Source organism: Canis lupus, chromosome 21 (genome assembly GCF_048164855.1).
Source record: "Canis lupus baileyi chromosome 21, mCanLup2.hap1, whole genome shotgun sequence".
Taxonomy (NCBI): domain Eukaryota; kingdom Metazoa; phylum Chordata; class Mammalia; order Carnivora; family Canidae; genus Canis; species Canis lupus.
The window spans coordinates 49,276,425-49,291,564 of NC_132858.1; the positions used below are offsets into that span (position 1 = coordinate 49,276,425).

The 15,140-nt window shown below is 38.5% G+C and overlaps 1 long non-coding RNA gene across 9 annotated transcripts in view; it reads left to right on the forward strand.

Moving 5' to 3' along the window:
* Window positions 1–15,140, forward strand: part of LOC140613170 (uncharacterized) — a 90,830-nt gene that overhangs the window by 1,985 nt on the left and 73,705 nt on the right. For 7 of the 9 annotated variants that reach the window (XR_012014333.1, XR_012014334.1, XR_012014332.1 and 4 more), the window contains exons 2-4: window positions 2,141–2,246; window positions 5,887–6,152; window positions 10,095–10,275. This is a non-coding gene — a long non-coding RNA (uncharacterized lncRNA). Of the gene's footprint in view, window positions 1–2,140; window positions 2,247–5,886; window positions 6,153–10,094; window positions 10,276–10,836; window positions 11,054–12,843; window positions 12,975–15,140 lie in introns of those variants that run through there. The other 2 variants (XR_012014339.1, XR_012014336.1) reach the window with 2 other exon arrangements.

Sequence of the window (15,140 nt, forward strand, 5' to 3'; positions counted from 1 at the left end):
GGAAGCTCTCTGAACCCTGTCCTTATGGGTTTTTATGGAGGCTTCACCACATAAGCATGATTGATTAAGTCATTGGCCATTGGTTATTGAACTCAATCTGCAACCCCCTTTCCTTCCTCAGAGTTTGGAGTTGGGACCAAGAGTTTCAATCCTCTAATCATATGGTTGGCTTCACTGGCAACCATCCCATCCTTGGGTTTTATAGGGGCTTCCCAAAAGCTATCTCATTAACATAACAAAAGACATTTGTAGTGCTCTATCACTTAGGAAATTCCAATGGTTTTAGGAGCTCTGGCCAGAAATGGGGTGGAAAACCAAATATATAATTATTGTTATAAATTGCAATATCACATTGGTTTTTCAGCTCACGTCAGGGTCCAAACAAGGTTTTGAATCCAGTATTTAAGTGATTTTAAAGTTTCTAATGATAATATTAATTTGTATATCAGTACCAACAAAATAGAGGCCATCCTAGTCGGCTGGTTCAGATTACAAATCTAAACCGAAGTCAGCCGCAGCACTTCTAGGAAACGCCTCATTGTCAAGGAAACCTAACCTACACCAGTGAAATCCTCCACCTTAGCTTTAGCTAGCTTACTCTATCCTAGAAAATAGGACCTCCTAGCCAACTGTTTCCTCATTACCTCTTGTAACTGTGTACAACTTATTCTCACCCTAAATCCTTTGGGGAGAATGCTCCATTTCCTGTCAGACATTACATGAATTATCTTCCCTTGAATAAAGAACACCAAACTCATTATGAATTGTTTTAGCTCTGTCATTTGACCCTAACACCATAACTTAAATAATCATATTTTCCAGTGTATGTTATTTCTGTTATCCCCAGACTTTTTTCCTTAAAAAATAACTATTTTGTAAAATGAATAATATGTATGTGTCACTGAGAAATTATAAAAGAAAAGAATAAGCAAAAAGAAAAACTTAAATCCCTCTACTCCTATCCATCAGAAATAACCATTGGTCACCAATGTTAATATTTTGATGTATATGCTTCTAAAGTGTATATCTATTGATAGAGATCTGTACACAGATATAAATCCACAGTAAAATTTGAGATTAATAAGGGATCTGGCTTATATATTATTTATTTATTTATTTATTTATTTTTTATATATTATTTATAACTTGCTTGTTTTACCTCTAATGTTATAATATAAACTTCTTTTTGTGTTAGTAAAGATCCTTCTACAACTTCTGTGGGTGGTGCTGTGACAAGTGTGTTCCATCATCTTCTTATAATTTACTTATCGTATCATGCTTTTGGGGTCAAGTGGATATGAAGGAATTTAGAATCCTGAGGGTAACTCTCATTGATGCCAAAACTTAACAGAGTTTAATCTCATGGCCAAAAAGAAAAAAAAAAAAAAAAGCTTTAATATTAAGAGGTACAAGAGGTGGGCTTAAGCATATTGTTGATTAAACAAGTTATCAGGTAACCAGGGATTCACAGGGACACAGTTGCTCTCCCTACCAATAGGTACTGTTGTTTTCATGTGTGCTTTCAGGGACTGTTATGCGGTTAGGGTTCTTAATAGGGCCTGATATGGGCCAACCACAAAACACTGCTTTGGGGGTCTCAAAGTTTTTAGTGTATATTCTGGTACTTGGGCCAAAGTTCCATAAACCAATGAGATTTAAAGATGACAGAGGCAGGGGATCCCTGGGTGGCACAGCGGTTTGGCGCCTGCCTTTGGCCCAGGGCACGATCCTGGAGACCCGGGATCGAATCCCACATCAGGCTCCCGGTGCATGGAGCCTGCTTCTCCCTCTGCCTGTGTCTCTGCCTCTCTCTCTCTCTCTGTGACTATCATAAATAAATAAAAAATTTAAAAAAAAAAAAAAAGAAAAAAGATGACAGAGGCAGAGTTTGTACAGTTCAAAATACTATAATTTACTGGCTCTGAGTCTCAGTCATCATTTGTAGCCATTTTACAATGTCTACAATTCTTTGTCAATTTCCCCTCAAAAGGTAGAGCTTAATTTCTCCCTCCTTGCATATGAATGGTACTTAGAGACTTATACCCAACAAATGGAACATGACAGATGTGACAGCAGGTGACGTCTGATACAAATCATAAGAGATATGATGGCTTCACCCTTGCTCTCCTGAATCACCCAGTCTAGGGGAAGCCAGCTGCTTTGTTATCAGGCAACCCGATGGAGAACTCTGTGGGTTGAGAACTGAGGATTTTCGCCAACAGCGACCTGAGAGAACCATTTTGGAGGTGAGTCCCCTAGCCAACCCTTCAGATGACTGATCACCATCTTGACTACACCCTCAGGAGAGTCCCTGAGCCAGAACCTCCCAGTTAAGTGTTCCCAGATTCTGAGCCCCATGAGATATTAAATGATTATTGTTTTATACTACAGGTTTTGGACTACTTTGTGTCATTAGTAATTTGATAACTAATACACCAATGAAGGAGTATTTTTCAGGAAAGAGTGGGTCTTCACAGATGAGTCATGCTAGGAGAGGGTTATAGAGAGGTGGCATTTCACTGGCCGAACCTCCCAGAACACCACATGGTGACCGAAATGAGAAACGAGTCCATTTCTAAGTCTAAGTTTCCCCTGCAGCCTCTCAGTTCCTTAGATTGCATTTTGTCCCTCCCCCAGAGATCTGTTATAATGATCTCAGGACTGGTGGGCTGATGATGACAACAGCTCTCACTTGCCCACATTTGCTCCATGCTCAGCATTGTTCTAAGCACGTTATTCATATGAAGACATTTAATCATCACCATGACCTTCTGAAGCAGGTTTTACAGGTGCAGAAACTGAGTTACAAAAAGTGAAGTCATTTCTTCCACACCACACAGACCTAGTATGGGTAGGTTCCAAGATCAAGGAGACAGGCTCTAGAGACTACACTCAACCACAGCTTTATGCAGCAAACAAGACTAATGTGTAAGGAGAATGGCAGTGTATTAATTAGTGATTTGTGGGGTGGGGAGCCCCATTTCTGCAATTTAAGCTACTCCTTTTTTCAGGAATAAGATACTTAGGGTCACCAAAGAATATGGAAGCTGGATCCCAAGCCTGAGCATTGGTGAAGTTGCTCTTCCTTGCACAAGAAATCACCTTTTCCGGGACTAGGCTCCCCTGTGTTCTCCAAGTCAAGGGCCTTTCCCCCTAGGACTGAGCTTCTGTCTGTGTGTTTCTTCCTTTGATGTTGCCCCTACCTGCCCTCCCTGGGTGCCCAGAAGAAACAGCCTCCTCTCATTGAGAGAAGGTCAAACCAACTCTTGGATTTGTACAGGTGCCCTCTGCCATTGAACATATGGAGCTTTGAGGAGGTGAGATGGAGTCAGATTTTCCAGAAACTTAAATGGCAGCCTGATAAGTTCAGCCTTTATTCTATAGGCAATTATTCTCAATTAGAATCTCTCATTACTCAAAATGTAAAGTTTTTCAGTCATACTGCATATGAAGCATGTGAAGAATGATCAAGACACACTTCAGAGAGGAAAAATTTGTTTTTTTCCAAAAGAGTTTTCTAGTTCCCACATAGTGCTCTAAGAATATCTGGTTTGTGGGATTGGGGCAGGAGAGTTCAGAAGGTATATTCCTGAGGGGGATAAAAAAAGATGTGGGAATGAGGGGAGAGAAAAAAGAGACAAAACTTCAGATATAAATAGACTCATACTTAAGGTTAGCAAGATCTATAGATGCCAAAAGAGGCTTGGCTCACATTTCAACCTAATCTCAGCTCTGAACTTCAGCTCCACCCACATGTCCAACAACCTTCTCTATGTTAATATGTCCAAAGGAGAACCCTCAATTTCTTCCTCCCTCTTGCTGACCTTCTCTTCCTTCAGGTTTCTCTCTTTCAGTAAACACCAGCTTTATTCATGCAGCTATGCATCTCCAGTCCTTGGAGCTCTCCTGTTGCCCTATTTTCAGCACAGCCTTATTGGCTTCACCTTTGGAGCACAGCTTGAACCGAGTCTTTTGTGCCTCCTCTACCCCACCCCATCCTGGTCCAGCTCCCATTACCCTCTGTGAGGTTATTGTGTAACTCCTCCCTGGTTTCCTGGCTTCTACTCTCACCCCTGCACTCCATTCTCCTCATCACAGTTGGAGTGACTCTATAAAAGCAAAGGTCAGATTATGTCTCTTTGCTCAAAACCCTCCAGTGGCACCCCAACTTTATCAGAATGAAATTTAAGCAGCTTTTTGTGGCCCATAATGCCTTACGTGAATCTGTCCATCAGCTACCTATTCTCAGCCACTTTCCCAGTGCTCCTTGTGTTGCAGATTTTGTGTCCTTTCTGTTCCTCACACAGGCCACCCCTGCTCCATCCTGGCATCCTTGATGTTGGGTAGTCTGCCCAGTAGCTGAGTAGCTTGCTCTGCTTCATTCAGGTCTTTGCTCTAGGTCACCTTTTTAGGGAGGCCTTCCCTCACTACTTTGACCTCAGTTCCCTTCCCTCTCCTCATGAACCCTTTTCGCCACCTTGTGTTATTCCCGTGGATATATTACCAATAGACTATTTATTGGTCTGTCATCCTTTTTGCTCCTTGCTTGTTAGCCACTTGAGAATAAGGATTTTGCCTGTTATCTCACTGACATCCCCCATGCCTCAAGTGGTATCTGACACTCAGGAGACACTCAGTGAAACTTGTTTGAATGAATGGGTGTCATCATTCTGTACTGTGAGCCATAATGAATGTGAAGTGATGCAAAAGAATAAAGACTCACATTAGGTCAGCTTAATAGCTACTCTTAACTTCCTGATTGATGTTGGAAAATGAAAATTTCTGGATGATAAATGAAAGCTACTAAATGCAATTTATCATAATTCTTGTCATAATCAATTCAATAAACTATGGGGTGCACATTGTACATCTAATTGAGTGTGTGCAAATCAGGCATGCAATGACACAAACGTATGGCTGGTAGGTCGGAGTTAATGCAGAAAGTGTAGTATCAGCTGAAAACAAGAGAGCCAATGACACTTTCTTTGCACTGGCAGATCTATCCACCATTATATGGAATGAGGAAATGAAATCAAAGGGATTTCATTTTTGGCAAAACAGAAAAGAATGAAATAGAGAGGGTGTGGCTAGCACCATTGAAATCTAGGCCTTTATGTTTTACCTCCTAATTGTGACCTAAGGTTTTAAATCAAGATAATAAAAGCTGATAAATGCATAAACGGAAGAAAGCAGCAACACAAACCTCTCTGGCAGAGACTTCTCATTACTTTTCATTTTGTTTCCTGGCATTCAAAGACAACGGTGCAGTTTTCACTTGTCTGAGAGGTTGCAAAGGAGACAGGGCCTGCAGTCAAATAATAACAGAAGCTGAGAAGAGGCCACAGAGAGAAAGTATCTTTTCGAATGAGAAGTTCATGAGGGTTCTACATGATGCTGGACACCTTTTGCACAGGTCTTTTGTGCTCACAACACAACTATATGGGGTGCATCCCCAGCTCTCATAGGAAGGAATGAATGTTCCCAATGACAATGCACTTTGGAGGTTTTGACAGAAGGGTCAGAAATTTAACCAAAGTTGGAGGGAATTAGTCTCTAGCTTAGGAGATTTTTTGCTAAATATCTACCTCCTAAGGCTCCACTGCCCAAAGGGAAGGCACTCTAGATACTTAGCCTTTTCCCCTTCCTTTATTAAAATGACACAGATGCTTAAAAAATAATCACAGGACATCTTCTACAACATATAGCAACAGGCCTCTAACTCCCACAACCTCCAGTGTGTGCTTCCTAAGTCACTTTGATCTGTAATGAGACAAATGGATAGTACGAGTAGTTTCTTAGATTCCTTCAAAATAGGAGATTGTAAGCTTCTGTGAAGTCAGAAGTTACTTCATGAAACTAACTCAAACAAATAATTTCTATCGGCAGCATTTCTCCAGAGCTTCCAATGAAGAGTGAAATCCACACCAGAGTTCTCCTTGGCCCTGCCTCTAGCATTCCTACTAAAGGGATCAAAACCCTGAGACCAGGCAAAGGAAGAAATCAAGCCTGAGTAAAGCACAAGCTGGAGCATCCACTTCACAGAAATCAGGAGTTAGCTGAGGCCCCTGGGTTTCTTCCTGTTTCCAGAGCAAAAACAGAGAAGATCTGCCTGCAGAACTCAGTCTTTCACACCATTGGAAAGCAGTCCAATGGTGCTGTGAAAGACAAAGCATGGGGGAGGGGAGAAGGGGGCAAACTGCATGTTGTTTGCAAGTTCAGCAATATGAGCTCAGTTTCTTCATCTGTCAAATGTGTACAATTAAATAATGTATAAATATGCTTAAGCTGGTGCACACTACCTAGCAGGTGCTGAGTAAATGCCAGTTTTCTTATCTCCCTGTGATCTTTGCTTAGGTACAGAAGGAAAGACCTTAAGGTTTTGGCAGGGTGAATATACGCCCAGCAGATCATAAAGCACATCACTAGTTGTGCCATTAAAAGTCAGTAATAGGGAGATTTAAAGCTGGACACAATAGCTCAAGGAATCACAGAAGCCTTCCAGAAAGTAGCATTCCAGGGTATAGCTCAGGGCCCCTATGCCTGAGCTCCCATCCACGTTCTTTTGCCTGCCAAACTCTACGCAGCTTTCATCCTTGATCCCTCTCCATCTTTACTTCTCCAGGCATTCAATCCTCAAAGTTCCTTTATGGGTTCTGGATTATCCAATTGCTCCATTCTCTGATTTCTCCCTACCTCTTAAGTGTCACTTTCCTCCTCCAGCCAGGAGTTTTAGAGACCCGACCTCACTGTAGTCACTTGACCCTGCTACCAGACACTCTTCAAGGTAATTTCTTCCAGTGGTTAGATAGAGGCAAGTAGAAATACTAGGTAAAATGGAGCGAAAGACAGGGCCCCATCCCCAAATCATGAATTTGTCTATGCATACTTTGCTGTGGCCATATAAGCGTAAATGCCATATTAGAGACTTGAATGAGTTTCATTTCCATAAGTAAGACTTGTATGATTTGAAATCATCATGGTCCTTGGAGCGCTTCGGATTTTAAAAATACATTCTATTAGAATCTTGTAATGTTAGCTGAGGCATGAGCTAATCTTTGGTCAAACACAGAAAATGCCTTTTGGAGGAACCAATATTGTTACAACTCAAACATGCAAAACCATATCAAGTCAGCGACCTTTCAACTGTTTCAGGTTAAAAAATTAATTCTATTCTCAAGACCTGTGAGGAAGATAAAGACACAGAGAGTAAGAAATTGCTGCTCATCTCTGGATGTGGTCATGATAGAGGGAAAAAACACTGCCTGGCTGAACAGTGTTAAATTATTTACTATTGTGCACATGCAGTGGGAGCCAGTGTGAAATGTTGGTTGTGTTTTTTAGGCCTAGAAAAACTTAATGATTAACATAACCCTTATGGGTTCTCCCTTCTGCATATCAAGAAAACAATTCAGCTTTGTAAATAAATCTCTATATTGAAAATCAAATGCATATTGAATTAAAAGCCATGAAGAGGACTATCTCTGGCACTCAAACTGAATATATCCCAAATCTAAGTCTTAAATCTCAGCTCCTCTCACAAACCATCCCAACCTAAAGATTAATCTCCTGCTATGGCTCCATCATCAGATCAATCGACCTCCTCCAAACTTGAATGGCACACCAAACTCAATGTTTGCCTTTAGGGATCTCTGATTAAAACCACTGTTTCTCCCTACATGTTGACACTTGCCATCTTGCAGTACACCAAAATCTTGATTTCTTTACCATTATTGGTAGGAAGGGAAGTATCGATCATTTTAGTCCACTTGGGAGATCTTCTCTATCATAAATCAATAGATCTATTGCTATGCTAGGTGATACCATTCGGACCTCCCAGGGAAAAGCCATTGCCCAAAGTCTCCGTGACTATTTCATGCCTACTTTTCAATTTTCAGCTTACAAATAAATCTTAGAGATCGTTCAACATTACAGTGGCTGTATGGTACATTCATTGATTATTATGTCTATTTCAGAAACAGAATATCAAAATATAAATACCTCTGGGGAAAAAAAGCAAGGATATTTGGGCATGTTCCAGTGAAGTATTCCCAAATATAAATTTTTTGAAGATAGAGTACTTTTCCCTAAGTATCTTCAAAGTTCCTTTTGGTTTCCTAAGAGTATTCCCACATTGAGAAAGGAACTTGTCCTTTTATGTCATAATTGGTACCAGATCTAATATTTAGAGTTTTTTCTAATCTTAGGCTTTAACTATACTTTTCATTGTTTTCCATTTAAAATTCTTACCTTTTTTGCCCTATATTGCTGCGAACTGGACTAATGTTATATTAGAGTATGTACTCAAATGCTGCAGCCACTGGGCTGAATTCCAGCAAATATATGCTTAAAACACTGTAACTCTTAGTAGTAGATGGGAAGTTTTTTTAATGGAGTCATTAAGACGTGCTTATGAACAAGAAATCCCAATTTCATAGGGACAAGAAATCATAATCTAAACCACAACTCCCTTTCATTTTTGACATCTGTAATTACATAGGAACTGCTTTTAAGTGAAGCCTCTTGTCTTCATCTGCAGTGTCAGCTGGACATTTTTCTTTACTGCAAGTCAAGAACACTGAACACTGAGTAAAAAACAATGTTTTTTGACTTTCATCAAAGTTAGAAGTATTTTAGGAGGAGGGGAGGGGGTGAGTGGCTGGAGCATTGCTACTTCAATGATTTCTTTTTTCTTCCTTTTTTTTTTTTTTTTTTTGGCCTCCAAGCTATTTTGAACATCAAAGATGAAATTCCTAATAAACTTTACTTTGTATCAACTCACATATAACAAAACTGGAGCTATTGAAGAACAATGTTGTAAAACGATGCTGAAATCCGATTTTGATCAACCACATATACACTTTCATGACTTCTCTAAGAGTAGCTGTAGAATTAAATAGTCAAGCACATAATTGGTATTCCTAACAATTCACTCACAAGGACAAATTTCTATTGATAGGAAACCTTCTCCCCCAAAAGAAAGTGAGATTGTCCCATGAATTATGAAGAGGCTGTCTCGAAGTGCAGTTCTTTAATAGCATCTGCCAGGCTGCTGGTCTGAAGCCCTCCTAATGCATTTGCTTCTGAATTAGTAATAGGTTTCCAGCTCGGCATGCTTTCCTTCAATGTTCAAGCTTTTATTGTACAGCAGGCTGAGTCAAGATACATGACTAACATGGCTTCCCCTTTTTATATTTCTTTATTGCTTTGTTATTTTTAAAAGAATCATCAAAAGATGCAACCTGAATTTACAATGATCTGGGTGGAAGTGTCTACTTACAGTGCTTTACAGTGACGGGAAATATTTTTACTCTCCCCCTGAAATCTTACTTTGACTTTACTTTGACATTAACTAGGCTCACAAAACCCATTCACTGAACCTTCCCGTGCTCAAGTTCCTGCTGTGCTTCTGAGTTCTTTTGCTTTTGAGAAACATCCAGATGAAATTTGAGAAAGAGAATCTGATTCCTTTTATAATTTGGGGCGGGGTTGGGGGGTGGGCAAAGAATTGGCCAAAAACAAAACAGATGTTTAGAATTTGAACGTTACATACAGTCATTAGGTAGTTCACAGCCACATCTGGAATAATTCTACCAGTAAATAACCTCTGGAATATAAAGAATTTAAGGATGCTTCTACTCCACCCTTGAGATTCTTATTCAGTTAAGCCCAGATTGCAGCTCAGGTATTCAACTGAGGAATTCTAAAAAAAAAAAAAAAAAAGACATAACAGGCTATTTCCAGAAGAAAAATTTGCTCTCCTTCTGTCAAAAGAAAAGCTACAGGGTGACATTCTGGAACAAGGAAATATTAAGAATGATTTGGATCAGGGTCTTCTGCTTATACAACTATTAATTTTTATATCCAAATGAAAATTCACCTACAACGTGAGATATAGTCTCTTAGCAAACCTTCTTATTTCTGTATCTTTAACCTCCTTCTATCTCTAAATTAATAAACACAATACCGTTTAGTTTTATATTTAGATTTCCCCTATTCTGTAGTTTTGGCAACATAGATATATCTGGTTCCCATGCCATTTTTCCTTCTGTTCTGTTTCCTACACTTCATTTATTTCTATTTTTATTTTTTTAAAGATTTTATTCATCCATTTGAGAGAGACAGAAGAACAGGGGGAAGAGCAGAGGGAGAGGGACAAGTAGACTCCCTGCTGAGCACTTGCCTAACATGGGGCTGGAATCCAGGATCCCAGGACCCCAAGATGATGACCTGAGCTGAAATCAAGAGTCAGAGGCTTAAACCAACTGAGCCACCCAGGTGGGCCTGTTTCCTACATTTCAAATATCATTGTTAGTTTCATAATAGTGACTTCGAATGTCTTTTTTTATTTAATCAGCCACTGAACATTCCACTACTCTGTGACTTACTGGAAATTTTTTCTAGAAAAGAGTTTAAAAAAAAAGGAGAGAGGGAGTATCACTGCTCTGTGCTAAGGGTTCAGCCACCATCACCCCCTTGTTTAGCCACTTCACAACTAAAGAAAGAACAGATCACCTCTCAGGGAGGTAAATGTCAATTGTGTCCATGGGTTTTCTGTTCCAGTCTTGAGTGTGATATCACAGCAGAGCTGCAAACTTTGCCAGCTTCCCAGGAATAGAGTGGCCAAGAGAGCATGCCCCAGGCCACGGGAGCTTTCAGGGCAGCCGTCTCCCCGAGGACTTCAGCCTTGATGGCAGAGAAGGATGAAGAGGGAAAGCAATTTCTCAGGAACACTTGCTTCCTCTACTTCTGTTAAATTTATTTGTACTGTGGGGGACAATTTGAGAAATGTCTAGTCGGGAGTTCTGAGGCTCTACACTATTTCCTTTTCATTCTCAGCATAAGTTACCCAAAGGACATATTTATGTAAGACATAGATTTCTGAAAATGAGTGCGAGCTGGCCTGATATGAATGGTGGATTCTACTCAGAGAAGAGCTTCATTTCCTTATCTTCATTTTATATTGTATCTGTTCCCCTTTATTAATGCAGTTTGCTTGGGTCTCGCTGTGACTCTTAAGCATCTGATTATGAAATGAATAAAGACCAAACTCATTAATTTTTTGAAACATTTGAATGATGCAAGCTCTTTTTCTAGAGCCCCCACTATCTCACTGTCACCCCTCATGGAATTCTGAGAGAGCTCCCAGCCCTTGCTAAAGCGATCCCAGGGTCTCCCACTTCGCGTTGCTCCCCAGACTGTGAACGGTCGCTGTCCATGGTCCTCGGGCTGTCTCTCTGGAAAGGCCTCCCCGCGGGACTCCTACTTCACCTCCCCTTGGGTCTACTTTCTCTTATTCCCATGTATCTAAATTAGCAGCGCAAAATTCCCCGTGAATAGCATGCCCATGAGAGAGAATTTTACTGGGAATTTTGGAAAATATGGAAAATCCAGACTCTGTTAGTACAAATTGTTTCTTGGCTTGTGTTCTTTTAATTTAAGCTGTGCCAAATTCATACGCTCTTGTTGACTGACTTTATAGTAATTCATGATATTGGGTAGTGTAAGTCCTTGACTTTTGTTCTTTTTAAGATAGCTTTGGATGTTCTAGGTCCTTTGTGTTTCCATAATCATTTTAGAATCATTTAGTCCCTACCAAAATAATAGTAATGATGATTAATAATAATAATAATAATAATAATAATAATAATAATATAACCTGTTGATATTTTGACAATTCATTTATTTCACTAAATATATATAAAAGCTCTTGGTAATTAGTAAGTCTGGGTTCCTTGTCTGAGTTTTGCTGGTAACTGGGTGAGTAATATATTTGTGAATCAGGGGTGTGTCTCAAGGCTTAGGATGCGAGAGCCACAGCCAGGTGGCCCAGGGTGCACTCCAGGCTTTGTCATTTACTAGCTGTGTGATATGCACAAGCTATTTTAACTCCAGGCCTCCACCACCTCATCTGTAAAAACAAGGATAAAAATAGCCTAGTTCATAAGGTGGGGACAAAGCAGATGAGTTCATGTAGATAAAAAATTTTCCCACAAGTTTCAATGTGAAATATTGATAATATTTTCATTATTCTTTTCTCCTTAATTTCAATTTAATTTTAACTTATTACTACATTTCTTCTTAGCTTTAGATTATTTATAAATGTTTTATTTTCCAAATGTATTGCTAACTATATTTTAAAATTTGTGTCTAGCCTAATTGCCTTATGATCAGAGAAGATACTGTAAGCATTTAATCATTTGCAATTTGTAGGAACTTGCTTTATGACTCAATATATGATCAATATTTGTAAAGTGATCTATTTGCCATTGAAACTAGTCCTTATTCTGCAGTTGTTGGATGCAGTATTCTGTGTACATGCTTTAGGTCTATTTGCTGATTGTATAATGCAAATCTATATCATTACTGATATCTTGCCCATTTGTTTTATCATTCATCGCCAATTGTCTATTTATCCCTATATTCCTCTTCCTCTTTCTTGTACATATTATAACACTTGTTTTTAGATACATACACATTTAGAATTGTTATATGTTCCAGGTGAATCAAATATTTTATCATTTTGAGGTGCCTTTCCTCCTATCTAGTAATTTTTGCCTTGATATTAATATTGCCATCTCAATTTTATTTTGGTACATGTTCATATGAAATTGTTTTCTATTCATGTATTTTTTTTATCTCTCTGTATCCTTGGTTTTTAGTTGTATCTTTCCTAAATTGCCTATAGGTTTTCTATCAGTCTTACAAGCTTTGTCTTGTGAGCTATCATTCTTTTATATTGAATATATCTGTACATTTGAATATAGGTCTATAACTTTAGTATATAATCTCTGTTTTTCTTACTTATCTTATATTCTCTTGTTTCTCCTCTCTTAACTTTTTTAGCATTAAAAAGAAATGATTCAGGGAAGTCCTGGCGGCTCAGCAGTTTAGCGCAGCCTTCAGCCTAGGGTGTGGTCCTGGAGACACAGGATTGAGTCCCACGTCAGGCTCCCTTCATGGAGCCTGCTTCTCCCTCTCCCTGTGTCTCTGCCTCTCTTTCTCTCCTCTCTGTGTATTCTCATGAATAAATAAATAAAATCTTAAAAAAAGAGAAATGATTCCATTTGTTGGCAGTTTGAAGATATGCATGATGCATGCTATGATTCTTCTAGCAATTGTTCCTGACATCACAGCATGCATACTGACTCATCACAGTTGAACATTACACATTGACTGTCTTCCTGGGTAATGCAGTAACATTAGAACATTTTAATTCAGTTTATCTTCCCCTTGTCATGCAATTGTAACTCTGCTTGCAATATAAACCTTATGAAAACAATAGACAGTCAATATTTTTGGTTAATTTCTATATTCGTCATTTTCATTCCTCTTGCATCTCAAACTTTCTATTTAGGATAAGTTTTCTTCTGCCTGAGAATATCTTTAAGTTTTCCCTGTAGGTCAGATCTGCTGAACTACTTCAGATTTTGTTTGCTGAAAATACATTTAATTCACCTTCATTTTTGAAGGACAGTTTTGCTGCAAAGTAGGATTCTGAGTATTGAAGATAGTATCCCACTAACTTTAGGCTTTTTATTGTTTTTAAAGTAATCTTTGAGTGCATTGCGATTTTCTTTTTCTTTTTCTTTTTTGTGATTTTCTTTTTTGTCTTATTCAGAGTGCATTGTGCATTGTGATTTTTCTTTTTCTTTTTTGTGATTTTCTTTTTTGTCTTATTCACTCTTCTCCTCCATACTCCTGTCACTCTCATTTTACCTGGGTATTTTGAGATGTCAATTTATTTTTATATCCTGGCTTGAGTATTTTTTGGAATTCTTGACTCTGTGAATCTGTGTATTTCATTAGTTTTATCAAGTTCAAAGCTATTATATATGTTAGGAATTATAACTGTATCCCCTATGCTTCTTACTCTCTCTTCTGTGTTTTTCATCTTTTTATTTTATACTTTCTTCTGGATATTTTTCTTCTGATGTTTTATCCATTTCACTAATTTTCTCTTCAAAATTTTCCAATCTTCTGTAAACCTTAACATTGAGGTTTTTTTAACTTTAGTTATTACATTTTTTATTTCTATAATTATATATACATGTATTTAAGTAATCTCTATGTCTAAGCATCTCAAACTCATGACTCCTAGATCAAGAGTTGCATGCTATACTGGCTGAGCTAGGTAGGTGCTCCTAAATTTTATTTTTAAAATGTATTTTTTCTAGTTTTATGCAGAAATATTCAATCTTGTGTTTCAGCTCCTTTATCTCCTAAGAAGAGTTATTTTAAGGTCTGTCTAATAATTCCAATGTCTCACGCCCTGTAGATCTGTTCTAAACACTGAGTGTTGCTTCTGCTGGTTCTCCATGCAGTACTGACTCCTACTCTGATTTAACTTTCTTTTTTCTGGGGTGGGAGGTTCCAAGAATTGTATTTGAAATTTGTAGAAATAAATGAAAGCATAGAGTCGTGTCATTTTCTTCAAAGACAATTTCATGTGCTCTTGCCACATTCCTGAGGGAGTCCTAGCAAAACAAGTTCCTGTTACTGCATTTTCAGAGTTTGACATCTCTTGGGCCACTTAGATGATTTGAAGCTTGGATTATATCTGAATGAGCATCTTACTTGCAATTTTCCCTTACTCCTAAGGTTAGGACCCAAACCTAGAGCACATTGAGTTTACCCAAGGCCTCATCTTTAATGGTCTTGAATTCTTACTTGCTTCTCTTAAACTCTACAAGGCTGTGAAAAAAATGATGATTAGATTCTCAGCTACCTCTTCTGGGTTTGCAGTTGTTCCTGGACAGAAAGATGTCCAAAGTGATAGGATTATTTTCTGTTTTTTTTTTTTTTTTTTTTTTTTTTTTTAATTTCGGTGTTTTGGTCTTCTTCTTCTTCTCCTTCTCCTTCTTCTTCTTCTTGTTTTTTTTTCGTTTGTTTTTATTGAAGTTTGATTTGCCAACATATAGTATAACACCCAGTGCTCACCCCATCAAGTGCCCTCCTTAGTGCCCATCACCCAGTTACCCCATCCCACCTTCCCTTCTGTAACCCTTTGTTTCTCAGAGTTAGGAGTCTCTCATGATTTGTCTCCCTCTCTAATTTTTCCCACTCAGTTTCCCTCCTTTCCCTTTTAGTCCCTTTCACTATTTCTTATATTCCTTGTATAAGTAAAACCATATGATGATTGT